Genomic DNA, 25,983 nt, shown 5'->3' on the forward strand with positions numbered 1-25,983 from the left:
GATCTTGTAAAGAAGATATATTTAAGGACTAGAGGCCAGGAGGACAGTTAGAAGCCTGTTGAAAGAATTTATGTTAGTGATAAAGATCTGATCCAAAGCAGAAAGATCAGAGAGAAGATGAGGCAAAAATAATAGAGATACTACAGAATAAATTTCCAAAATTGAGTAAAAATATGAAGACAGGAAATGCTAAGAACGCCAAATAGGATAAAGGCAGAGAAAACCACATGTAGTCACATCACAATAAAACTTCCAAAAACCAAAGATGAAAAAAAGCAACCTTAAAAACAGCCAACAGATAATCAAACAATATATATTACCTTCAAAGGAGCAAATAAAGGCAAAATAAGAGTGTTACCTTTCTTCTCAAAATGAGTAATGAAATCCAGAAAATAATAGAATGATAATCCTAAAAAAGCTAAAATAAAATACGGGACAGCTTATAATTAAAGCCTAGTCTCTGTCTACTTTTGCCTAATGTACTATGTCCCTGTTCATTAAGGCAATATTTTGTCTTAATGAAATGTCCCTGTTCACTAAGAAAATATAAGAAAATACTTTATTCTCTTACAATTTTGTGGAGCTGATGTCCATAAAATGCATCATTTAAATAGTTAATTTTGTAAGATGATGGGCTTGGCAGAGTAACTGAGATTTAAATCCTTGCTGTTTAATCTGTTCTAATTGGTTAAGGGTAATGCCCAATTTAGAAGCAAAAAGTAAAATTGCAGATTTGTTTTTAACTCCCTTCAGTTCTGAAGTTTAATAGTTTCAAAAACATCTCCTTTATTATACTTACCCTAAGAAAGTTGACTCTTAGATTAACTGTGGCAATATTTGATAAACATAATAATGCCAATATTTTGATGAAATGAAAATAATTGTGAATAGAAGGCTGTGTGTAATAAGGGGATTATAAAGACGTAGGTTCAGAGCAGACCTTTATTTATTTACTTAATAGGTGAGTACTGGTTCTGTTGCCTAGTAGAGTGCAGTGGCTATTCACAGGCATGACCATAGCACACTACAGTCTCACTCCCAAATACTGGGACTACAGATGGGCACCACCACACCCAGCTGTAGAGTGGATCTCTTTTTTTCTTTTTTTTTCTTTTTTTCCCGAGACGGATTCTCACTCTGTCGCCCACGCTGGAGTGCAGTGGCGCGATCTCCACTCACTGCCAGCTCCGTCTCCCGGGTTCACGCCATTCTCCTGCCTCAGCCTTGTGAGTAGCTGGGACTACAGGCGCCCGCCACCACGCCCAGCTAACTTCTTGCATTTTTAGTAGAGATGGGGTTTCACCGTGTTAGCCAGGATGGTCTCGATCTTCTGACCTCGTGATCCACCTGCCTTGGCCTCCCAAAGTGCTGGGATTACAGGTGTGAGCCACCGCGCCCGGCCGAGTGGATCTTTGTAAGAACTGTGAGATAGCAGATATAGAATTAGGGCTGTGCAATTTTATGTCCAGATAGACTATTGTGACAATAAAATTGACCTCCATGAGCTCTGGAGTTAGATTTCCTATGTAAAAACTCCAGCTCTTCGATTTACCAGCTGTGTGACCTTGGGACAAGTTTCTTAATGAATCTGCATTTCACTTTCTGCATCTGTAAAACCTTTTAAAGATTGTGGCATAAATTTGTAAGCATACTCCAAATGTTAAGCCTTTATTATAATAATGAAAATTTGGCAAAACAAAGCTGATGCATTCGTAGTAATTGTGTAATGTATTTATTAATATTTTGTTGGATTCTGGTATCTGGCCTAGGCAAAGGAAGTATCTGAAAATCTTTACATTTTATGTAATGTTAAAAGAATGAAAAGAAAAACAAAAAAAATTATCAATATATGCTAAGAATTTTGTTGACAGTCCACATATATAATTTTCTTAACCCTAAAATGAATTTATAATGTAGGTGTTATTTTTTGTTATTTTACAGACGGGACAACTGGCTTAGAGATGTTAAATATCCTGGATTATTGTCAGTTTAACAAAATAATTTCGGCTATCAAAGATCAAGTGGGATAAATTTCAGAGGAAGAAACTGAGCTCCTTGCGTAAGTCCTAGAAAAAACATAAAAGGTGGTTAACTGCCTCCATATAAAGCTGATTTTTTAAAAAACTTTCATTTTAGGTTTAGGGGTACATATATGGAGTTGTTATACAGATAAATTGTGTATCATGGGGATTTGGTGTACAGATTATTTCATCACCCTGGTAATAAGCATGGGACCCGATAGGTAGTTTTCCGACCTTCTTCCTCCTCTCACCTCACCCTCAAGTAGGCACTGGTGTCTGCTGTTCCCTTCTTTGTGTCCATGTGTACTCAATGTTTAGCTAATTCTAGCCTGTAGATTTAATCACGAATCTCCTGTTAACAATGCTGTGTTGCTCCCTTCTTTGGCTATTTCAACTATCTGCTGATTTCTTTTCTTTTTACTACTATTTCATTTGCAGTGGAGCCAACCAATCCTAACAAAATTGAATAGTAGATAAATTATACCATTTCATCTGAAGAAATACCTGTCTCATTTTTACTTTTTCTCTCACTCTATCCTCTACTAAAAACTGTTTTCAGATAAACTTCTGAAACCAATCATTTATAACTGGATATAAATTCAAATTATTTTTACTACTCAGAATATTATCTCAAGCTAACTTGAATTGGGTAATAAAAGACATTTTACTCTATTAAAGAAAAGCTAGGCATTTCCTGAAATATCAATTAGTTTGGAAGCAATTCACCTATATGTCATGCAAACCCTAAAATAAAATAAAAACATCTAGACTGATTATGTATATTTTCCTGTTGAAAAAGATCTAGATGATTTTTTAAAATGCTAAATGTTACTTTCTAATAAGTATTTTTTAAAAAGTTGGTCACCAGACTGCCCCTAAGCAATAAGAGATTTCCAAATTTTTATATAAAGTGGAATTATGAAACCTAATTATGTACAGCTGCTGTTCTACCATGTTTGGGTTACATTGGTAGGAATACCTGTTAGCTGTACATTTTCAAAGATTGCTTATACTTGGAGATATGAATGTTTGGCTACTCCCAGTTGGAGCCAGGCCTATATTGATCAAGGATAATGAAAGGAAGTACTGATGATGGTATTTCTTTGACAGTTTCAGTTAACAGGAAGTATTAGTCTGAATTAGGGTGTAACAAAGGGAACAATGATTCAGTAAGTTAAAGAAGATAGAACTGGTTTTGTCCTTTACATAAAAATCCAAATTGAATGTTTCAATTCTGCTCCATGAAGTTATTCAGGAATTAAGGTTCTTTCCATTGATTGCAGTATTATCCTCTAGGACTGTCATCTTCTGCATGGCAGAGACAGGGTCAGCTGCCATTCCAGCTGGTGATAAGGGGAAAGATAACATGGAAGCATACACATGGTCCTAAGACTTAGGTCCATAAGGGACACCTATCACATTAAATTCCATGGAGAAAAGAAGTCCACTATGAAAAGGAGGCTGGAATATTACATTTAGTCCTGCATGCAGGAATAAAAGGAGAGTATCTTTTGGTAGACAACTAATACTCTCCACTTCATGGTTTGTGCTGTTTGTTGACCCTATTGAAGTTTCCTGATGATGTGCAGTCTTTTCTTTGTGAAAAGGATAAAGATTGATACGGTTTCTGAATGGACCCTTAAATTGGAGGAATAATACCACCCTTATTTTTCTGTAGACTGTGTTTTACACCTGCCTATACTGTGAAAAATAATAATCTTTTATTGGATAAGAGTCTCTCCATTCTTATTTTCTTCAACTTATTTGGTCTCGGGAAAATAGGACCAATATTAAAGCTGTCTTGTGATTTACCTATGCCTTGTGAATCTGTTTCTAGTCAGTTTCACTTAGAAGGAAAAGGGCCAGATTCTACCTCTAATTCTGCAAGGAAAAATACATTCTTAGTAGATCTGAATACTTTTTAATCTACCCTTTTCCTGAATTAGATTCAAAAAGCTTTGCTTACTAAATAGCTTATAAAGTGTCTTCTTTTGAAATAACCTGTACGGATAACTTTGACAGGGAATTTACTAGGGAAATTAAACAAAGCTGCCTTTATTGTTAATGAATAATTCTTCAACTACAATTTAATATTAGATATACTATATTTAAAATGAAGAGAGTAATGTTCATTCTTGTAGGATAGTGATTATTTTCTAATTTTCTATTAGGACCAAACTTATGTTTTGATGTAATGTTGGGTTTTGTATGTCACAAGTCTCCAGTAGATCCAGAAAGGCCCTTTTCACCTGTTACTATGCTCACTTACTAGCTGATGTCTAAGTTTCTCTACTAGAAATTATTTATCTTGGCTTAAGGCTGTACCTTGCTAAAACCCAATTATCTGTGAAAAAATTAACCTTTTAAACTTTATAATCATTTTATATTTTGTTCCGGCTGAATTTGTTGTTGAGATTTTTGAAAATGAGCTAGCAGAATCCTTGAGGTGGCTGTGAGGGGGTCCACTGACTATGGAAATGAACACAAAAAGATTTTTGTTTAAAAGATGAATTTAATTTGTGAATTTTCTCTCCATTGTAGGTCACTTTGAGTTCTGGCTGGCTTACAGAGGAAAAAATAGAGCTGATCATGACCATTATAAAAACGTATTATGTGCAAAAGATGTACATCATTCCCTGAATATTTTGGTTTTTATTTCAAATTAGAAAATTACTGTTGTTGATTTAAATAAAGGACAGCATCAACAAAATCATCATGAATTGGAAATAGTGAAATTTAATTTTTATAAATCTGTGCTAAACATTTTAATGGAAATATATTTTTTTCATTTGTGGCACTTTAATGAAAAATGTAGTGGTGACAAATTCAAACAATAAGTAAAATAGGATTTAAGTTATATGTGTTAATAAGGATATTGATCTACTGTTGATATTCTGAAGCTATTAGCAATCAAATGTTACCATTAATTTTCAGCCCTTGAGCTACTACTTAGTTTTCTACTCACCAGTTCTACCTTTTAAAAAATTGCAAACAACATGGCTGTATGATGAGGGAAGAGCTTTACCCCTACTTGGACAAAAAATAGGCCCTGCTTGTAAGATTAGTTGAATGTTCAGGTCCTTGTAAGTTGTAAAGAATGAAGTTTAAAAATTTGTGTTAGGGGCCGGGAGTGGTGGCTCACGCCTGTAATCCCAGCACTTTGGGGGGCCGAGACGGGTGGATCACGAGGTCAGGAAATCGAGACCATCCTGGCTAACACGGTGAAACCCCGTCTCTACTAAAAATACAAAAATTAGCCGGGCATGGTGGCACGCGCCTGTAGTCCCAGCTACGCGGGAGGCTGAGGCAGGAGAATGGCGTGAACCCGGGAGGCGGAGCTTGCAGTGAGTCGAGATCGCACCACTGCACTCCAGCCTGGGCGACAGAGCGAAACTCTGTCTCAAAAAAAAAAAAAAAAAAAGAGATCAAGACCTTCCTGGTCAACATGCTGAAACCCCGTCTCTACTAAAAATACAAAAATTATCTGGGCATGGTGGCGTGCACCTGTAGTCCGAGCTACCCGGTAGGCTGAGGCAGGAGAATTGCTTCAACCTGGGAGGCAGAAGTTGCAGTGAGCTGAGATCACGCCAATGCACTCCAGCCTGGGTGACAGAGTAAGACTCCATCCCCCCAAAAAAAGAAAATGTATTAGGTACATTTTTTTATACTTTACATTTGATTTAAGCCATTATCGTGACTACCAATAACTCTACTGCTGTGAATCCTTGAAATTTAATGTTTAGATTTAGATCTAATAGATAACTGTATTGTCAACTCTGTAAATGCTTGGCCATTTTATTAATGTTGCTATTTTCTAGTGCTTGCGTATAGTAGACAGTAAATAAGTATTGAGTGGATGTCCAATAACTCTTTGTCATTTTAATTTGTAAGTAATTATTAATTCTTTTTCTTTAGGATACAGGCTAAACAAGAGTCAAAGGTAAGCCAAATGAGCTGGAGAACAGAGGAGAGATTAGACAAGGGCAAGTGTGTATAAGGTGGTAAAAGAGTACCCTGAGATAAATGTAAACGGTGTGCAATAGAGGCTTAAATGATAGAGCGCTTGTACACAGTTTGGCAATTCAGGAATGCCTCCAGTAGGATATGGCATTTGAGGTTGAACCTCGCAGGGTTTGTGTGGCTGAGTGGTGAATTGTGAGGATAGTCATGGCAGAGAGCACATTCTATAAAGATTAGAGCAAATTCGGATATTTTCCATCTCTGACCTTGTATAGTTATTTTACAGCACTTGCGTCACACTATGTTTTAATTATTTTGTACTGTTTATACCTCTCATGCCATCCACTAAATTATAAACTTCTTGAGGGCTATGTGTTATTAAGTCTTGTATTTTCTGCTAAGTCTATGAGTGCTCTGTATACATTAATATTTTTAAAAAATTACTTTATATCTTTCAAGTTATCAAAGATTTTATAGTTTTACTAATTACATTGAATCTAGTGATTAACAAATGAAATAGCTCCTCGAATAGGCTGCACAATCAAGCATTTCTAAAACAGCAGTTTAGAGCTAAGGCACTGCAGTTAGAATTGCCATCTTTAAATACTGGTTTAGCTATTAACTAACAGATCTTGACAATTTGTTAACCACAGTGGACTCAGTTTTCTTATCTATAAAAAGGGATAATATTAATATATACCTAGTAGAGCTCTGTGGTAGAATATAGATTGCTATAAATACTTTGCTACTCTTCCTTTTGAAAGATGGAGTCTAATATTCATCCCTTTGAGTCTGGGCTGGCATTTGTGACACTCTTAACCAGTAAACAATAATGGAAGTGATATTGTGAGACGTTTGAGGCTAGATCATATGAAGCCCTGAAGCTTTTGCTGATCTCTTTTTGAATGCTGCTCTTAAAAATCTTTCTGTTGGAGGCTTTAACCTCCACATAAGAAGTTTGATTACTCTGAACCTTTAGCCATCATATAAGAAGTTTGACTACTCTGAGACTCAGGAGACATGGGATCTCATGCTGGAGATCCATGCGTGGATTCTCTGGTTAACATTACTAGCTGAGCTAAACTTTTTGGCCATTCCAGGCAAGGCATGAGACACGTGTGTTAAGCCTCCTGGTATCCTTTATAACAGCACATCCACCAGGTGAATAGCATCTGGTGATCTCAGCTGACTTCATGTGTAGAACTAGTATCACCCATTATAACCCAACTCAATTTCTTGACCCACTTTCATTAACCATAAAATAATGGTTGTTGTTTTAAGACACCAAGTTTTGAAGTAGTTTATTACATGGTAAAAAATAACTGGAACAGGCTATTATGAAGATTAAATCATTTACTGTATATAAAACAGCACAGTGCTGGGCACATATTATGTATTCTATAAAAGTTATTGCTATTATGATATTATTACACCATAACCACAATTATAAAGTCTGCATTTGTGTGTGTCTGTGTATGTCATGTGTGTGTATGTTATTTGCAAGTACTGAGAAAATGGACTTGAAATGAAAGCCAATAATATGCTGCACTTTCATGTAAGAGAAGCTTTAAGTCATTTTTTTAAAGATAGGGTCTTGCTATGTTGCCTAAGCTGGACTCAAACTCCTGGGCTCAAACAATCCTCCGGCCTCGGCCTCCTGAGTAGCTGGGACTAAAGGTGCACGGCACTATGCCTGGCTGCTTTAAGTCATTATTCTATAAAGAATTCTTTTCTTTTTTTTTCTTTTTTTTTTTCAAGATGGATTCTTGCTCTGTTCACCAGGTCAGAGTGCAGTGGCATGATCTCAGCTCACTGCAACCTCCGCCTCCCGGGTTCAAGCAATTCTCCTGCCTCAGCCTCCCGAATATTGGGGACTACAGGCATGCACCACCATCTCTGCCTAATTTTTGTATTTTTAGTAGAGATGGGGTTTCACCATGTTGTCCAGGCTGATCTCGATCTCCTGATCTTGTGATCCACCCCCCTTGGCCTCCCATCGTGCTGGGATTATAGGCGTGAGCCAGAATTGTTATCTTTCCCTGACTAAGAATTAAATAAGTTTTTCTTCTTCAGGTTTTTTCTTTTTTTCTTCTTTTTTTTGGTCTTAGTGCCTTCTCATGTCACTCTATACTGCCCATCTGAACAGGCCATCTGACTGATCTTCACTACTTCCTTCGTTTCAGTTACCATAAATTCTTAATGAATTCTAAATATTTACCTTTAGACCAACTTATTTTTGAATTTCAGATGTGAACATTCAACTGCTTACTGAAAATCCCCATCTTAATGTCCCACAGGAACCTCCAGACCAACATAGTCAAAACTGAACCCCTTAGCTCCTTATCAAATTTCCTTATTTTAATTCACTATCCATTATTCGTGTAAGTCAAAACCTAGGTTTTTAACAAGAAGTCTGGCTTAACATCACAAATCACATTGGCACATGTTCATTAAAATAGGATCTGGTCTAGGTAATTGCAAAGTTTAAGGCTTTCATAATGTAGCTTATATATCATGATACTGAACTGTGTTTTATGAAGCAATAATACATTATAAATAATGCAGAAAATTTTATAAAGTGCCTGATTTTTGGGATATGCTAAGCAAACTACAAAAGTTTGGCACATCTTGGGATTTAAGCCTTTTCTATCTATTATTTTTCCTGCTCTAGCTTATTGAAACTTGTGACTATAACCTTCCCATAAATTTTAATCTGAAGATATCAAATAGCCTTATAGATTTAACTTGTTTGCATGTTTCTTAATGCTTTGAAACCCGTGAAGTAATCAAGACTATTGCTTTTTCTAGTTGGCACATAGCACCTTTTGTCTCCTCTCCATAGCATTGTCAAGAAAGACATTTTATTCTACACCAGCCATTTATGTCCAGTCCCACTAGTACTCAAAATCTTGAAATTTTAAATTAAATTTAATCAGGCTGTTGTACAGAATTATTTCCACTATCCTAATGTCATTATGCTTCATATCATTTTAATTTATATTTAAGTACAATTTTTGTTTGTAATTTTTGGTGCTCTGATCTTTAATACCTGGAAATAATTTTAGCAAAAATTTATGTGGTTTACATTTGGGAAATGCTTTATCTTTCTGTTGAAGATTCACGATACATGCTAACATACGTAAACTCTGAAAAGTAAAAGCTTGTGGAAAATTATACTTGTTTAGGTTGTTTAATCCAGCAGTTCCCATGGAATGTAAAAAATGAATAACATTTGTCATACTATTTACTATTTAGTTTGAGAGACCTGCACCTTTAAAATTGATACTCAGCTTCATGAATACCTTTTCTACTTCAGGGACTACATAAGAGAGGAAATCTTTCATTTGTAAACATTCTACTTTGTAGATAATATGGGAGTCTTTTTCCTTTTCTTAAATGGCTTCCCTCATTGCTCACCATTGCTTCAGATGACTTCCAAAATTCCTTGCTAATCAGTTTTAGGTGGGCTTGCTTTCTGAAGGTGAGTTTCTCTCTTTCCCCTGTCCCTATCCTTACATTGCCAAGTCTGTGTGTCCTCTTTCTTCTGCCTTTTTGCTTTCTTCCTTTCCTTTCTGACATTCTAGATTTTGTCTTGCTGATATTCTTTCAGCTTTATAGAATATTATTTTTGTGCAACCACAATGATTTTACAAGAAAACACGCATTAAGGGATAGCTGTTTACCTCGGGATGCTTCAGTTAACAAAGTATTTTACGTAGATTTCCTTTAGTCTGAAATCTCTGTACTTCAGATTAGTTCCATCCCCTGACTTTTCAGAAACACATCAGTTGTATTAAAACGAAGCATATCTGTAACATGCTTACAAGTATGTGCTAATGTAACAGCACTAAGAGAAGAATAGTATTTTGGCAGATAAATTTTTAATTAATTGCTTTAATAAAATCAGCTAAAACTCTATCCTCCTCACAGCATAGAACATGTACTTCAGTTTTTAGGTCAGCTCCTACAAGACAATTAACTGGCAAGGAAGTCAGTGCTCTTCATTACATGGATACAACAATATCAGAGAACTGTTAGAATAACTTAAACTTCTCTAATGAGCTTCAGAGCTTTAATGAGAAGATTTTCTATTCTTATGTGATTAATATTGCTCTGTGATAGAAAGAGAACTTTTTTTTTTTTCTGAAAGGAAACGTAGAGCAAAAGAGTTCAAGATAAATGATTCAGAGGAAGTTAAGAAGTGGTTAATCCCTTATAGCCCAAAGGGGCTTAATTATTGATAACTAGTAACTGCCACCAGCATAGGTAGGCTCTCCAAATAATCATTATAGCCTAGAATAAAGTAACAAAAACTATTTTTAAACTACCAGCATTTTAACCATTTATTTTCTGAATTCAGTCTATCAAGCAATTAGCTTAGATGGCTATAAAATTGTGTGAGCTTGTGAACCTATAAGTTTAGAGACACTTATGATTCACGATTAGTCTTGAAAATTTTTTATATAAAAATAGTCCCAGTAAATCACTAAGTCAAAATGGACGAACTGGTTCGATGTGTGTGTATGTGTATGTCTAGGTACACAGCTGTGTGTGTGTCTAGGTGTGTAGCTGTGTGTGTGTCCACACACATTTTGAAAATCAACAGGTTAGCAGAAACAGGATGACGAAGGAAGAATGAGAAAAAGAGATCGTTATAAAAAGTCACTGATAATAAGCAAAACATTCTTAGGATATGTTGGTGTATGTAATCAGTGGCCTTTTTGTACAAATACATCTTTTTTGACATATTAGCTTCCATTGACATCAACTGAAGCAGATTTCAGAATGTCAAGGAGAACTAGTGAGAAGTAAACGTGACTGTAAAAGTAGTGGAAGTAGAAGCAGTGAAGATGTAGAGAAGTTTGTGAAAGAAGTAAAATAGAGGTAGATGGTCATCACATTTAAATAAAGGTTAGTCATGCACTTTGAACAGACACTGGTCAAAGATATTTAGGAAAATAGAATGGATTTTAAATTTTAATTGGGGAAGCTGATTGTAAAGAAGAAGGAGTAAAAGCAAATACCAGAATAAAAACACAAGAGAGGGAAATATTTCGTTATTGGTTTCAGCTATCTCCGAATGTGTGTTTAGGTTTCAACTTCAGCAGGAGACATCAAATTTATTCAGAAGAAGAGCTAAATTGATGATGGCATATCAATTCAAAAGCTATGCTTTTTGAAGCTTTTTGGGAAAGACATTCTCCTGTGTGCTGTCTTTTCACTCCCACTGGGCCACATAAGAATGGGCATGGAACCCTTCCTTACCAGTAGGTAAGGGGCCCCACACAGGAAGTACTGGGCTTATGGCCTTATGTGGGAATATCTTTTGCTGTTTCAGAATCAATGTGTAGTTCTTTGTTCTGCTTAAGTGGGTGTTTCAGTAGTCCTCAGACATGTCCTCTCCCCACAATTTTTTTTCAGATACCATAGAGGAGAGGCCGAGGTCCTTCCACTGCAGCACCAAGTGGGGTATATAAAGCCACACTGCCCATGAGGGCTGTGGCGTGAGTCAGCTAGCCGTGAGAGACAGATGCATTACAAAGGGATGGATTTAGTGCACTCTTTCCTCTCTTACTGTGAGTAGATGCTGCACTTCTTGAACCTGGTGGGAGTGTGTGTTGTCTGTTCTCAGAGACCTTGAATCATACACAGTTTTTTTTTTTCACCCCCTGGGTGGCATTTACCTCCTTTTAACATTGGCTACACTCATGTAATATTCTGTCCTGCAGCACAGCCTGAACAGCCAGTGAACGATGAAACAAAACTTCTTCCCAAGCCTCAATGAGGATTGTGCCATAGTTTGAAGGTAGGAGAATTTCAAGCCATTAATCGTCTATGAATACTGAATACCAGTGAGAATGGCTCCTTCAGGTCTATCAGCTTATTGCTGCTTCTGTGTTATTCTTAGGCCAAAGAACAATGGTCAATCCAGCAATCAACTCAGATTGGCTGATTTGTGCCTTTAGTCCAGCCTTCTCAGTTGGACCACACAGCCATTCTTCTCTTCAATTTCAGTGTCTTTCCTTCAGGAATTCTGTCAGGAATAAGCAGCAAGTTTCCTACTGCTCTGGGTCCTCCTTAGACCCTTCTTATTTCAGTTCAGAGGAATGAACTCCACATCCTGTCTTAAACTCCACCTTCCTTCTATTATTTTTTCATATTTGACATTGATACTCATTGAAACTAGAATCTGAATTATTGCCACCAAAGATATTACCTTTTTTTTTTTGCATCGGAGAGCTTAATCTTTAAAATGTTCTGTGAGAGATGGGAATGGTGTACTATCTTTCTAGTGTGGCAAAAGAAGAGAGAGTAACAAAATAATTGTGTTCATATTAAGATTATTTGAATATAAATATTTTGCCAAATTTGTATTTAGGTGTCCATGTTATTTTTAATAATTGGATTGATATAAGTAGATCTTAAGAAATGCCAAAAAAAAAACCGTTTTGTCAAATTGGAGTCAAGGAGGCATGGAAATTCTCTTCATTTGCAGTACTCCTAATTTCCTGCTTATTCTGTGGTTGAATTTATATCAACAAAGAGAATTGCAGATTAAGGTAATTAATCAGAAATTTTAATTAAGAAAGGAATGGAAAAAATAAGTAAAATTTCCTGTAGAATTCTAGGGTTTGACATCTACACAGATATATTCATTAGGTAGAATAATAAGTCTTTTCTTTGCTCTTATGAAAATATTGTTCTCTAATTGTCAATGAGCATAAAGTAAAATGAAGATAGATTATACAAATATCCTTATTGATTAAAAGTTTAAAATTGCCAGTGCCCAAGAAATATGCCTGAATTCAAGGATATCTTATTGCAAAGAATATCTTACTGCAGTTTGTTTTTTTTCCTTACTGTAAATAAAGGGTCAACCAACAGCTAATAACTCACAACTGCATCTTTTCTTGTTAGAACATGTCGCCCAGCACTTTTTGATTAGATGTTCTCAGATAATAGCTGGGGCAGATTGACCAAAGGAGAGCAATTTTTTTTTAAATCAGGATAACATAATGATTCCATCACAAACTTTAGAAAGGGCTATGGATATCACCAATTTTCTTTTTTTGTCTATTAATAGTGCTGTATCTTTAGTGGAATTGAAGACATGACCTTCTGCAGGTTTCAATACAACTTTATAAAAGGCTGTAACAATGCCTTTAAAATCAAATCTATTAACTGTTCTACAGAGAAGCCAGTTTTCTAGTAACTTGGCCATAACTTAAAGACAGGGACTCTGAAAACACCAAGCATCTGCCTGCAATCTGAATTATCTCTCTGACTAGATTCAGTAATCTTGGCTCTTCCCTGCATTTAAGTCATTTTGTGTACATCAATTTCCTCACCTGTGAAAGAAGAGAGTTGTCCAACATGTTCTGATGTTCTTTCAGTTCTGAGTTCTTTGGATAATTTGATTGGAGCCCAAGAGATGTCCTAAATCTGACTGGCATGCAGTAAATGTTTGTTGATTGTGAAAAAATATTTGACTTCCAAATGGGTTGTAAAATATCTCGTGTGGACATACTGCAGCAAGTTAACACTTATAATTTTGGGAGCAGAATAAATGTAATTAAGTCACAAATGCAAATGAATTCTCTGCTTATTTAATTCAAAGAGAAATAGTTGTCTAAAAACAATCTGACCCATATACTGGTTGAAAATAGTAAGCATTATTTTTTTATGAAGGGCCAAGTAAGTGGCTTACATATATTAAATGTAATAAATGTATTCAAAAAGATTTTCACCTAGTTGAACTGCATTTATACTTCATGAATATCACTAGCGTAATCATTACTTTAAAAACATATAGCTGGAGAAATAAGCATTTAGACAGGTAAGAAAACAGACTGAAGTTTTAAATTTTATTTTTAACAGTCATTCTAAAAGAATTATTTATCATTATATATTTGTATGACTGTTAAAAGTTGAAACAGAAAACATGGAAGTATGCTTTTAATTGATCATTGTTATATATAGAGAATGAATTTAAAAATTTATGCATATAAAGTTAGTAATAATTTTTTGAGCACATATAGTTTCCTACATACTTACCTATATTTATTCTTTAATCCTTGTAACAGCCCCATGAGCTATCTACTATTATTATCATCATTCCATCTTGCAGGTGAGGAAGCTGAGGTCTAGAGACGTTCATTAATTTGACTAAAGGCACACAGTCAATAAATGGTAGAGCCAAGGTTTGAACCCTGGCATTCTGGTTTTATGCTTTTAACCAGCTGCTTATTATTGGTATCTTATTGTGATGATTTTGGAAAACACTACTCATTTATTTGAAATGTATTAATAGTCTTTATTTACAAATTTAATAAAGAAAAAGTTAACCTTTCCATATGTTCAAACAAGATGCATAATTTTCTCATTTATCATCCGCAGTTTCTATTTCTCTATGCTTTGTGAAATGAAAAGCTGTAATATCAAATTTTTATTTTGTTTTAATCATTTGTATGATTTGCTAGCCTTTGTGCTATTAAATAGAATGTATCAATGCTTTTTTAGCATTTAGTATTTAATAGGTAGGGAACCCATTTCTAATGAATTGCCATGAGTTGAGAAATACTCTGTATGTACTCCCTGAAATTATAAGTAGCCAATACATGTCTCTATACATTCCTTTAGGAGGCCTTATTTTGTTCTGTTAGAATTATTTTAACTCAAAATATATTTTGTTTATAAATGATTGGATCATCTGTTTTACTCAAGCAATTGACATTGAATCACATTAATATTACTTCATTTTTTATTCAGAGGTTTTAAACATCTTTCCCTTTTACTGTTTTTAAAAACTTAACACTGACAATTTTTATATCTTGTGATATAAAATATAGTAAATTATAATCAAATCAAGAATAAGAATGAGAAGAAAGGAAGAAAGTTGAAAAAAATCAGTCAAATGGTGTACAATGGTTTCTTCTTTAAGTAAGGGAAATAACAGCTTGTTTACAATGGAATCTATCTATTTCAAGACCTTTTAAGAATAATTTCTGTTGCAAAGTGAGAACATTTGAAGTTCCATTTGAAAAATGCAGTACTTCTGCCCTGGTGAAAATAGATAAGCTTCCAAGATTCTTCTTATGGAAAAGATAAGCCTGCTGCTACTACTGCTGCTGCTGCAGCTGCTGCAAAAAGGAAAAAAAAAAAGTCTTAAAAATATGTTAGTAGACACATATTAGCAGGAGAACACATATTAGCAGTTCCCTAGGGCTGGAAAAACAAGCATCTGCCATTGATTTTGTACTCAATTGAACTTCAGAGAGTCACACTCTTACATTATTAGATGAGGAATTATGTGGGTTTTAGTGAATTCTCAATGAAACCTATATTTTAAAAATTAAAATATTTTGATTTGCTCAATCTTAAACTTAAGTTGTATCACGTTAGTCTTATCCAAACTCATTCAAAATGTATATGGGATTGTTTCATGAAATTTTGATTTTTTTTGAAAATTTTGCATTTCAGAGTTGTAAATATAGCTTATCTGAACTCTGGAAGTCATACTGTTCAGTGTTCCTGAAAGTAATGAAAAAAGTTATCTAGAATATGTACATATCAGTTAGAATGTTTGTGAAGCAAGTGATTGAAAATTTATTATCTTCCAGAGATGGCATCAAGGTGAGTTGATTCAGCAGCTTAACCTTGTCATCCAGCATTCCAGTTCTTTCAGCCTCTCTACTCTGCTGTCTGCAACAACAGTTTATACAAAGGCTGGTTTCTTTCTCATGTGAGATGGCTTTGTGTTTGCCCAGTGTGTGTGTGTGTGTGTGTGTGTATGTGGCAGGGGGGCTTCTCATGTGTATAGGTGAATTAAGTTGGAGTTATTTAGGAAAGGGAAGAGCAAAAAGGAAGAAAGAATACTGGGTAATCATCAATGCCCAACACAGGAAAGAGTGTAAGTAAATGAAACCTCTGTTTTTTAATGATAAATTTTGCATGTAGCATGTTCTAGTAAAGTTTGGCTCCACTGAACTTGTATTACTTTGTAAAATACTCAAAGTCATATTGAAAAAAAAGTTCTCTATTACTTCCCTTTTGGAATTCAGTTATGACTCCTTAACATAGAGGCTCTAAATTCTTAATTATATAGCTGTGAAATGGACTTTTAAATGGAATGTAATTTTATACATTTGTGAGCTTTTATTGCATTCGTTTCTTATGGCAGAGATTGCTCCTTATTCTCACAATCTTTATTTGGGCCATGGCTGTTCTGCATATAGACTACTTGGCAGCCTCCCTTAGAACTAGGTGTAGCCATATGATCAAGGTCTGTTCATGGGAATATAAATGGAAGTAATGTGTACAACTTCCAGCCAATGCTTTCAAAGGAAAGGTGTGACACTTTAGGGCTGGTAGAAAGAAACAACAGTAAGGAGCCTAGATACCTGGTAAGTTTTAAACAGAAGACCTAGTGTATCAGCCTACATAATTATGTCTATCTTGTATAAGCCATTTTAAATTTAGGCTGAACTTATATCCTAATGCAGTAGATAACCAATATCAATAAATTATCTAGAAATAAAACATGATTTTCTGTTGTTTTTTGATTTTCTTTTAGATGAAGTCTTGCTCTGTTGCCCAGTCTGGAGTGCAGTGGTACGATCATAACTCACTGAAGTCTCAAACTTCTGGGCTCAACCAATCCTCCCGCTTAACCTCCCAAGTAGCTGGGACGACAGGTGCATGCCACTACGCATTGCTATTAAAAAAAAATTGTAGAGATGGGGTCTTACTATGTTGCCCAGGCTAGTCTTGAACTCCTGGCCTCAAGCAATTTTTCCATCTTGGCCTCTGAAATGCTGGGATTACAGGTGTGAGACACCACAAGGCCTGATTTTTTTTTTTTTACTAGAAATTGGATTACAATCCTTCTGAGTACAATATAAAATACATTGCTTGTTGTTGAATAATTTTAGGAATGGAGTAGCATCATATGGAGCTTCCAACATTCTTATTTTGATTTTGTAGTTTTTTAATAAACACAGAAGACTTAACTGTTTTGAATGAATTTACCCATTGCAAGCAATTAACATCCAATCACTTTACTTAAAATAATCAAACCATTTGTGTATATATATACAGGATATATTTCTACTGTTTACTGTCTCAAAGCATTTTAACAAGCTATTGTGCTGGCAGAGTTAATTAGATCTGAAAACTGGTATAATAAAAACAATAAAAAACTGTAAGAATGCATTAAAATAGAACACCAAAATAATAGAACCTAAGGTTTCTAAAGTTGTATTTGACTAGTCAAATGTTCCTTAATAACTGGATGCATCAGAATACATTGTTCATTATAATATTAAAGGCATGTAATGAAATGAAAATTGAAGCAATAGAGAATTCAGTATGCACAATTATTTTAAATTTAAAATCTTACCCATAATGAACATAGCTAAAAACATAAAAGACAAATGATAGAGAAATTAAAAGCAATTATCAAAGGAATTCTCAGCAGAAATTTCTGATTTAAATTAAAGCCTATGATTAAAAATCTCCTGCCTCTTTGTCCCTCTCCCCTCTTCCCACAATTCCTTACTGCCTCAGCACCTTGTAACTTACATTTCTTTTCTTTAAAGACAATCATACTATGCTTGATCTATGTGGCAGGAATGAACATATCAACTTCACATTTTATCAACTTTACATCTTTCTGGTTCCTGTCTCTGTAAGCCCTAATGCTTAACTTGTGAAAGAACAAAGATGGAAATACTATTGAGTAAGGTCCATGAAAAGTGGAATTATTTTTCACCTACATAAATGTTAATTTTGTAAATAAAAAAGAAGACCATTTCAGATTTTTTAAAAATTGAGGCTTGAAATGGAGTACAGTGTATTTTGGTGGCCAGGCCTGGATTGTGATTATCTAGGTACCCTAAGTAGCAAAAAGATTATGGTCCCTCATCCCCAGATAATAAATGTGATGCATTTATTTATTTAATCAAAATCTGTTTTTGAATATTTGCTCAGGCACTCTTCTAGGCACTGAAGACACAACAGTTAACAAAATGACTTGTTCTTATTATTTTCACATTCCAATTATTTAAATCAGTACTAATGATAAAAGAAACATGTGGCAATTCAAAAAAAAAGTCACATTTCAGTTGATAAATCCTTTTTGCTTTTTTGGGAAATATCAAATTATTTTAAAAAATTTCTGCTTTTCTTTTTGCTTCTACATTGTGCATGTACTTAAATTTCATATTGGCTATTAAACACTGACACCACTTATTTTCCAAGTATTTTTTGTTCATTTTTCAGATGCCACTGGTAATTAGTTATTTTTCTTTTATAGTAAAAAAGCTAGTATATTTGTTTACCCTTTTTGAAGAAATTGTAACTTCTTAAGCTCTAAACTGAACAACTTGAACAAAAAACTAGGGAAACTTGATGTGGTTTTAAAAGTTAAAACCATTAATTGTGTTTTACTGGAGGATGCTGCCAATTAATTTTGTTTGAGATTCTTTATTCTTATGTTTATATAATACAGTGCGTACTTTAGAGGGACATATCCCAGATTTTTTTCAATGTAATATCTGATACATACAAAAGAATATATGTAATGTATGGTCAAATTATTAACCATAACAACAAAACAAACAACAAGAATGCAGTATATTAGCCTAAACACTACATCATTAACAATATTTTTATTTGAATTATTTAAAGAAAAAATAACCTTTTTCGTCAGAGACATTTTTCCAGGTTATACGACCCACCCCCAACTTTTTTTTTCTTTCTTTCTTTTCTTTTTCTTTCTTTTCTTTTCCTTTTTTTTTTTTTTGAGACAGGATCTCACTCTGTTGCCCAGGCTGGAGTGCACTTGCATGATCATATCTCACTGCAACTTTGACCTCCCTGGCTCAAATGATCATCCCACCTCAGCCTCCCAAGTAGCTGGGACTACAGTAGCATGCACTATGCCTGGCTAATGTTTTAAAATTTTTGCAAAATTTCTGGCTGTGTTGCCTCCTTATATTTTATCTGATGTCTATACAATATTAGACTAGGCTAGAGTGTTGCCTTAAGGAATATTTCATTTTCTACTTTTTAAAGTGCTAAAAGTAAGTTTTATTCTGAAATAAGTCTGAGTGTATAGAAAAGTTGCAAGACCAGTATAAGTGACATTTTATCTAAACCACTTAAAGTGAATTATCAATGCTGTGCCCCATCATTCCCAAATACTTCATTCTGTAATCCTTACATTCTTCTACCAACACAGTAATGAAAAAATTTTAAAAAACCATTGAAACATTACTAACATCTAATTTGTAGTTCCAATTTTTTTGCCAATGTCAGTAACAAAAAGTTCAATGACAGATTGTATATTTCATTTAACTGTCACTTAAAAAAATTAAATAGTTTTGTTTTTAGAGTAGTTTTAGCTTCACAGCAAAATTGAACATAATGTACAGAATTTTCAAGTACCTTCATCCTCCCCCAATAATCTCCTGTGCTACAACTGTTGAGATCCTGCAACACAGTGATGCGTTTGTTATAATCGATAAACCTGCATTGATACTCAAAGTCCGTAGTTCATCTTAAAGTTCACTCTTGGTACTGTGAAATCTACGATATTTGACAAATGTATAATGACATGTGTCCACCTTTGTAATATCATACAGAATAGCTTCACTGCCCACAAAAATCTGTTCTCCATCTATTCCTCCTCCCCTCCCACCTAACCTCTGGTACCCACTGATCTTTTTACTGTCTCCACAGTTTTGGCTTGTCCAGAATGTTACCTAGTTTGAATTACATAGTACGTAGCCATTTCATAATGGCTTTTTTTCCCTAGTAATATGTATTTAAGTATCCTCCATGTCTTTTCATGGTTTGATAGCTCATTTCTTTTTAGTGTTGAATAATATTCCATTGTTTGCATGCATTCTAGTTTATATATTGATTCACTCGCTAAAGGACATCTTGATTGCCTCCTAGTTTTGTCAATTATGAATGAAGTGGCTGTAATCTGTGTTCAAGATTTTGTGTATACATGCATTTCCAACTCATTTGGATAGACACGAAGGAGTGCAATTGCTGAATCATATGGTAAGAGTATGTTTAATTTTGTGAGAAATTGCCAAGCTGTCTTCCAAAGTGGCTGCATGATTTCACATTCCCACCAGCAACAAATGAGAATTCCTGTAGCGCTTTGTTCTCACCAACATTTGTGTTGTTGGTATTTTGGATTTTCACCATTCCAATAGGTGTGTAGTGGTATCTCAGTGGTGTTTTAATTTGCAATTCCCTAATAACGTATCATTTCATATGATTACTTTCCACCTATATCTTCTTTGGTGAGGTGTCTGTTCAGGTCTTTTGCCCAATTTTTAAAATTAGGTTTTTTGCTTTCTTACTATTGAGCTTTGGGTAACCGTCCTTTACCAAATAAGTCTTTTGCAAATATTTTCTCCCAATCTGTGGCTTGTCATCTCACTCTGCTGACTTTGTCTTCTGCACAACAGATTCTTTTAATTTTAATGAGGTGCAGTTTATTTATTATTTTCTTCATAAAATCACACTTTTGATTTTGTATCTAAAAAATCATCACCACCTCCAAAGTCATCTGGATTTTCTTCTGTATTTTCTTCTAGGGTTTTATAGTTTTGCATTTTACAATTTAGTCTGTGATCCATTTGGAATTAATTTTTGTAAAGAGTATAATGTCTGTGTTTAGATTTATTTGTTTTTAACATGTGAATGTCCAGTTTGTGCCCATACCGTTTGTTTTAAACCTATATTTTTTTCATTGTATTACCTTTGCCTCTTTGTCAAAGATCAGTTGACTGTATTTATATGGGCCTATTTCTGGGCTTTCTATTCTATTCTCTTGGTCTGTTTGTCTCTTTTTTTTTTTTTTCTAATACCATACTGTGTGGATCACAATAACTGTACAGTAAGTCTGGAAGTTAGGTAGTGTTAATCCTCCAGTTTTGTTTCTTTTTTTCTATATTGTGTTGGCTCTTCTGGAGCCTTTGTTTCTCCATATAAACCTTAGAATCAGTTTGTTGATATTCACGAAATACCTTTCTGGGATTTCAATTCAAACTGCATTTAATGTACAGATAATTTTGAGAACTGGCATCTTGACAATATTGATGCTTCTATTCATAAACATGCAACATCTCTCCATTTATTTAGTTCTCCTTTGATTTCTTTCATCAGAGATTTATAGTTTCCCTTTATATAGATGTTGTACAAACTTTGTTGGATTTACCAAAGAATTTCATTTTTTGGTGCTAATATAAATGATATTGCAATTCTAATTTCCAATTCCATTTGTTCATTGCTGGTATCATATGTTATTTTTTAATCTTCTTCAAACTCAGTCTCTCAGTCTTCCCTAGTCTTTCATAACTTCTACATTTTGAAAATTTTATGTCAATTATTTAATAGAATATCTCTAAATTTAGGTTTGTCTCATTTTTCAATGTAATTGGATTCAGGTTACGCATTTTTGATAGATTAGAGTGGTGCTATGTTATTCTTATTGCACAGGTCTGTTGGGTTGAGTGAGGTGAGTTAAATCATTCCTTTTTGGCCTCTCATAATACTGAAATCAAGTGAAAGTTGGCCTGAGTCATCAGAAGACTTGTCTTGGCTGAATGTACAAGGTGCTCACTGACATATACAGATCTAAAGTTGAGTTGGACTGGTCTGACTGTTGGCTGAAAGCTCACCTGGGGCTGCCAGAGGTCTTCAACCATAGCCTCTCCATGTAACTTAAGCTTCTTATATCATGTGCCTAAATTCTGAGACAGAGGAATAGAGAAGAGAGAAAGGAAGAGCAAGAGAGAGAAGGGGAGTTCCGAGTGTCGATTCCAAGAAACTGAGGTGGAAACTGCAAGGCTTCTTACACCAGAGCATTACTTTTTGTACCAGAACATTACTTCCAGTGTATTCTATCTGTAAAGCAAGTTATATTTAGTTCACATCTTGATGTGAGAAATAGCATTGTGTACAGGGAAAAAGAACTTGATAGCTATTTTGGTAGACTATCTGATAAAGATGTTTCTGGGCTGAGTTAATAATGCTATGTTGGCTATTTATTTCTGATTTGCTAGTTCTGTCATTTCTTCTACATTTATTAGTTAGTCTTTGCGTCAGTTGGGGTTCCCTAGGGAAACAGAACCAATAGGATATATCTATATCTTTACCTATGTCCCATACACACACACACACACATCCAATCCACACACGCATGTACATTCAATCTGTTGATAGCCTGACTAGAACAATAGGCAAAGGCAAGGGGAAATTCGTATCTCTACCTGACTGCTTCAGCTGAAATATCAATCAGTCTCTTCCTGCCCTACACTGGGACCAACATCATGAGCCCTCTGGTTCCCAGAACTGTAACGCTAGCTTTCCTCTTTCCTGGGTCTCCAGCTTTCAGACGGTAGAATCATGAGACTTCTCAGCCTCCTTAACCATGTGAGCCAATGCCTTATAACAAATATCCTACAAACATATATATATAAATGTATACATACAAATATAATAATATCATACAAATATAGATATATATATTTATATGTATACATGTAATTACATTTAAGAACATTTAAGGCTATTTACATGTAAAGAAAGGAAAAATAATGTAAATATTTGTTTTCATCTGAAATAAATGTCAGACACTGTCTTTGTTTAAAGAAATAGTCGTTTTAAACTTTGGGCAATGCTGCCAATTACATTAACTTACAATATTATTTCAATTGCATCACCAGAGTAAAATCTTAGAGTATTATTTTTATCTAATAAATTAATAACATCCACATGGCTTTATTGTGCTGTTATTTCAACTTAAAATGTAATTCCAAAATTCATAGTTAATTTTAAGGTAGACTAATTCTAACCTGAAGCAATCAATAAATAATCTTTTGCTATTTGAAATTTATCTTCTTAGAAATTAAAATGAGTATTGACAGAAAAGCAGAAACACATGGTAACCACACAATAGTTTTTACTTATGTATTCTTGGCTACATGTAAATGTACTTGTTCTTCATTCAAATTATGATGGTAAAATCATTCCTGTATAAACAATATTTTAATATATGCTTTCTAAGTTTGATTAGATACATATTTTAGAATTAGGGAAATTTATTATGGCATTTTTTTTTCTTTTTTTTGAGATGCAGTTTCGCTCTTGTTGCCCAGGCTGGAGTGCAATGGCGTGATCTTGGTTCACCACAACCTCTGCCTCCTGAGTTCAAGCAATTCTCCTGCCTCAGCCTCCTGAGTAGCTGGGATTACAGGCATGCACCACCACGCCTGGCTAATTTCATATTTTTAGTAGAGATGGGGTTTCTGTATGTTGGTGAGACTGGTCTCGAACTCCCATCCTCAGGTGATCCTCCCCCCTCGGCCTCCCAAAGTGCTGGGATTACAGGTGTGAGCCACTGTGCCCGACCTATTATGGCATATATTAAGGAGTCCTTGGGAAGAGTAGCTCCAACCAGCTCCAGGGTTGGCTAATTAATTGCATCAAAAATATCAACAACCCAGACTCTTCCTCCCATTTAGTTCTCTCATCTTTGGATGTAACTACATTTCTCAGATGTGTTTCCGTTAGAATGGCAGGATGGTTTCCACTGTTCCAAGTATCACATCTAGACATGACAATGCATTTTCGTTGGATTTTTTATTTAAGTCACCATTTTCAGATGTACTGTAATTTTATCTATACTCTCATATAAACCACAACCAAAGTCTAGATGTAGAATATTTTCATCAGTCCAAAGCGATTAATTTTGTTGTTAATCATTTTCCCAAAATATAAAGCCCTGGCAACTGCTATAATTTTGTCCCTATACTTTTCTTTCCCAGAATGTCATATAATGGAATCATGATGCATGTGGTCTTTTGTTTAGTTTGTATCTTTCAAGGATTCCATTTTTACATTATCAGATTTACCTGTATTTATGTCTCCTCTTTCATTGCTGCTGTTAGTAATTTGTCCTCTCGCTCTCTGTCTATTTTCTTCTCCCTCTAAAGAGTGGTTACGTCTTTATCAATTGTATCATTTTATTCAAAGATCATTTTTGGTTCATTTTTACATATTGTTTTATATATTCTACTTAACTGATTTCTGAGCATGTTGATAGTGTTCTCTTCTGCCTATGTTGAATTTAATTTGTTCTTATTTCATTGTTTTTATAAGGAGACACTTTGATTATTGATTTGGAATTCTTATTTTCTTATAAAATCATTTAACACTATAAAAACGTTCCCTAAACTTTCTCTTAACTTCATCACACAAATGTTGATATGTTGTATTTTCATTTCCATGTATTTAAAAATATTTTCTTTTTCTTGTGTTTTTATGGGTTATTTCAAAATGCTATTTAATTTTCAAGTGTTTGTGGATATTTAATGGTATACTTTTGTTATTTATCTTTATCTTAATTTTTGTGAATTTAGAACATATTTTGCATGTTTTCAATTCTATTAAATTTGTTAAGACTTGTTTTATAGTCCACAATATATTCTGCCTTAATAGAGTTCCATGTGCGGTTAGTAGAGTTCCATGTGCACTTGAACCTCAATTAAATCTAGGTTCCAATATTGTTGTTCCAGTCTTCTGTATCCTAGTTAATTTTCTGTCTGCTTATGTTATCTATCACTGAGAGAGGAGTATTTTTTTTTTTTTTTTTTTTTGAGACGGAGTCTCTCTTTGTCCCCCAGGCTGCAGTGTAGTGGTGTGATCTCAGCGCTCACTGCAAGCTCCGCCTCCCGGGTTCACACCATTCTCCTGCTTCAGCCTCCCAAGTAGTTGGGACTACAGGAGCCCACCACCACGCCCGGCTAATTTTTTGTATTTTTAGTAGAGACGGGGTTTCACTGTGTTAGCCAGGATGGTCTCGATTTCCTGACCTCGTCATCCGCCCGCCTCGCCCTCCCAAAGTGCTGGGAATTACAGGCGTGAGCCACCGCGCCCGGCCTAGAGAGGAGTATTGGTGTTTTCTCGTGGATGTTTTCTATTCTTTCAGTTCTACAGCCCGCTTTAAGAAAATAGCAAAGCTCTGCTTTGTGTGATACACTGTGAAATTTGTCATTTTTTTTGTTGAATTAATCCCTTTATCATCATATAATGTCTGTATTTCTCCCCTAAAATATTATATGTTCAGAAGTCTACATTTCTGGTAAAATGTAGTAACTGATTTCATTTGGTAGTGTTTGCATGATATATATTTTCCATATTTTATTCATCTTTTGTATTTTTTAGTATCAATTGTGCATATATTGGCTCTGATCTTTATTGTTTCTTTCCCTCCACTAATTTTGGGTTTGGTCTCTTCTTGTTTTTTTAGTTCCTTGAGGTGCATCGTTAGGTTGTTTGTTTGAAATCTTTCTATTTTGATGAAGGCATTTATTGCTATAAACTTGCCTCATAGTACTCCTTTTGCTGTGTCTGAGGGCTTTCAGTATGTTATGTTTCTATTTTCATTTGTGTTAAGGTATTTTAAGAGTTCATGTTGTTCAATTTCCACATATTTGTACAATTTTGAATGTTCCTCTTGTTATTGATTGTATTAGTCCATTCTCACTGCTACAAGGAAATACCTGCAACTGGGTAATTCATAAACAAAAGAAGTTGAATTGGTTCACCATTCCATGGTCTGTACAGGTAGCATGGCTGGGGAGGCCTTAGGAACCTTTCAATTACGGCAGAAGGCAGTGGTGAAGCAGGCACGTTTTCACATGGCTGGAGCAGGAGAGAGAGATAAGGGGAGGTGCTACACACTTTTAAAGAACCAGATCTCCTGAGAACTCATATCACTACCGTAAGAACAGCAAAGGGGAAATCCACCCCCATGATCCAATCACCTCCCACCAGGCCCCTTCTCCAACATTGGGGATTACAGTTTGACATGAGATTTGGGTGGGGACACAAATTCAAACCATATCATTGACGTTTAGTTTTATTCCATTGTGCTCAGATAAGATACTTGATATGATTTTGATTTTTAAATTTTTTT

The 25,983-nt window shown here is 34.8% G+C and overlaps 2 long non-coding RNA genes across 2 annotated transcripts; both read left to right on the forward strand.

The window, feature by feature from the left end:
- Window positions 1-1,938: 1,938 nt before the first annotated feature.
- LOC109023303 (uncharacterized) lies at window positions 1,939-11,794 on the forward strand. The gene is made up of 3 exons (XR_008671235.2): window positions 1,939-2,059; window positions 11,403-11,557; window positions 11,711-11,794. It is a non-coding gene; the product is annotated as an uncharacterized lncRNA (long non-coding RNA).
- A 3,763-nt stretch (window positions 11,795-15,557) lies between these two features.
- On the forward strand, window positions 15,558-20,045 carry LOC134757113 (uncharacterized). The gene is made up of 3 exons (XR_010130735.1): window positions 15,558-15,723; window positions 16,555-16,675; window positions 19,941-20,045. It is a non-coding gene; the product is annotated as an uncharacterized lncRNA (long non-coding RNA).
- The last annotated feature ends 5,938 nt before the right edge of the window (window positions 20,046-25,983 follow it).

The sequence above is a fragment of the Gorilla gorilla genome, chromosome 15 (assembly GCF_029281585.2).
Source record: "Gorilla gorilla gorilla isolate KB3781 chromosome 15, NHGRI_mGorGor1-v2.1_pri, whole genome shotgun sequence".
Taxonomy (NCBI): domain Eukaryota; kingdom Metazoa; phylum Chordata; class Mammalia; order Primates; family Hominidae; genus Gorilla; species Gorilla gorilla.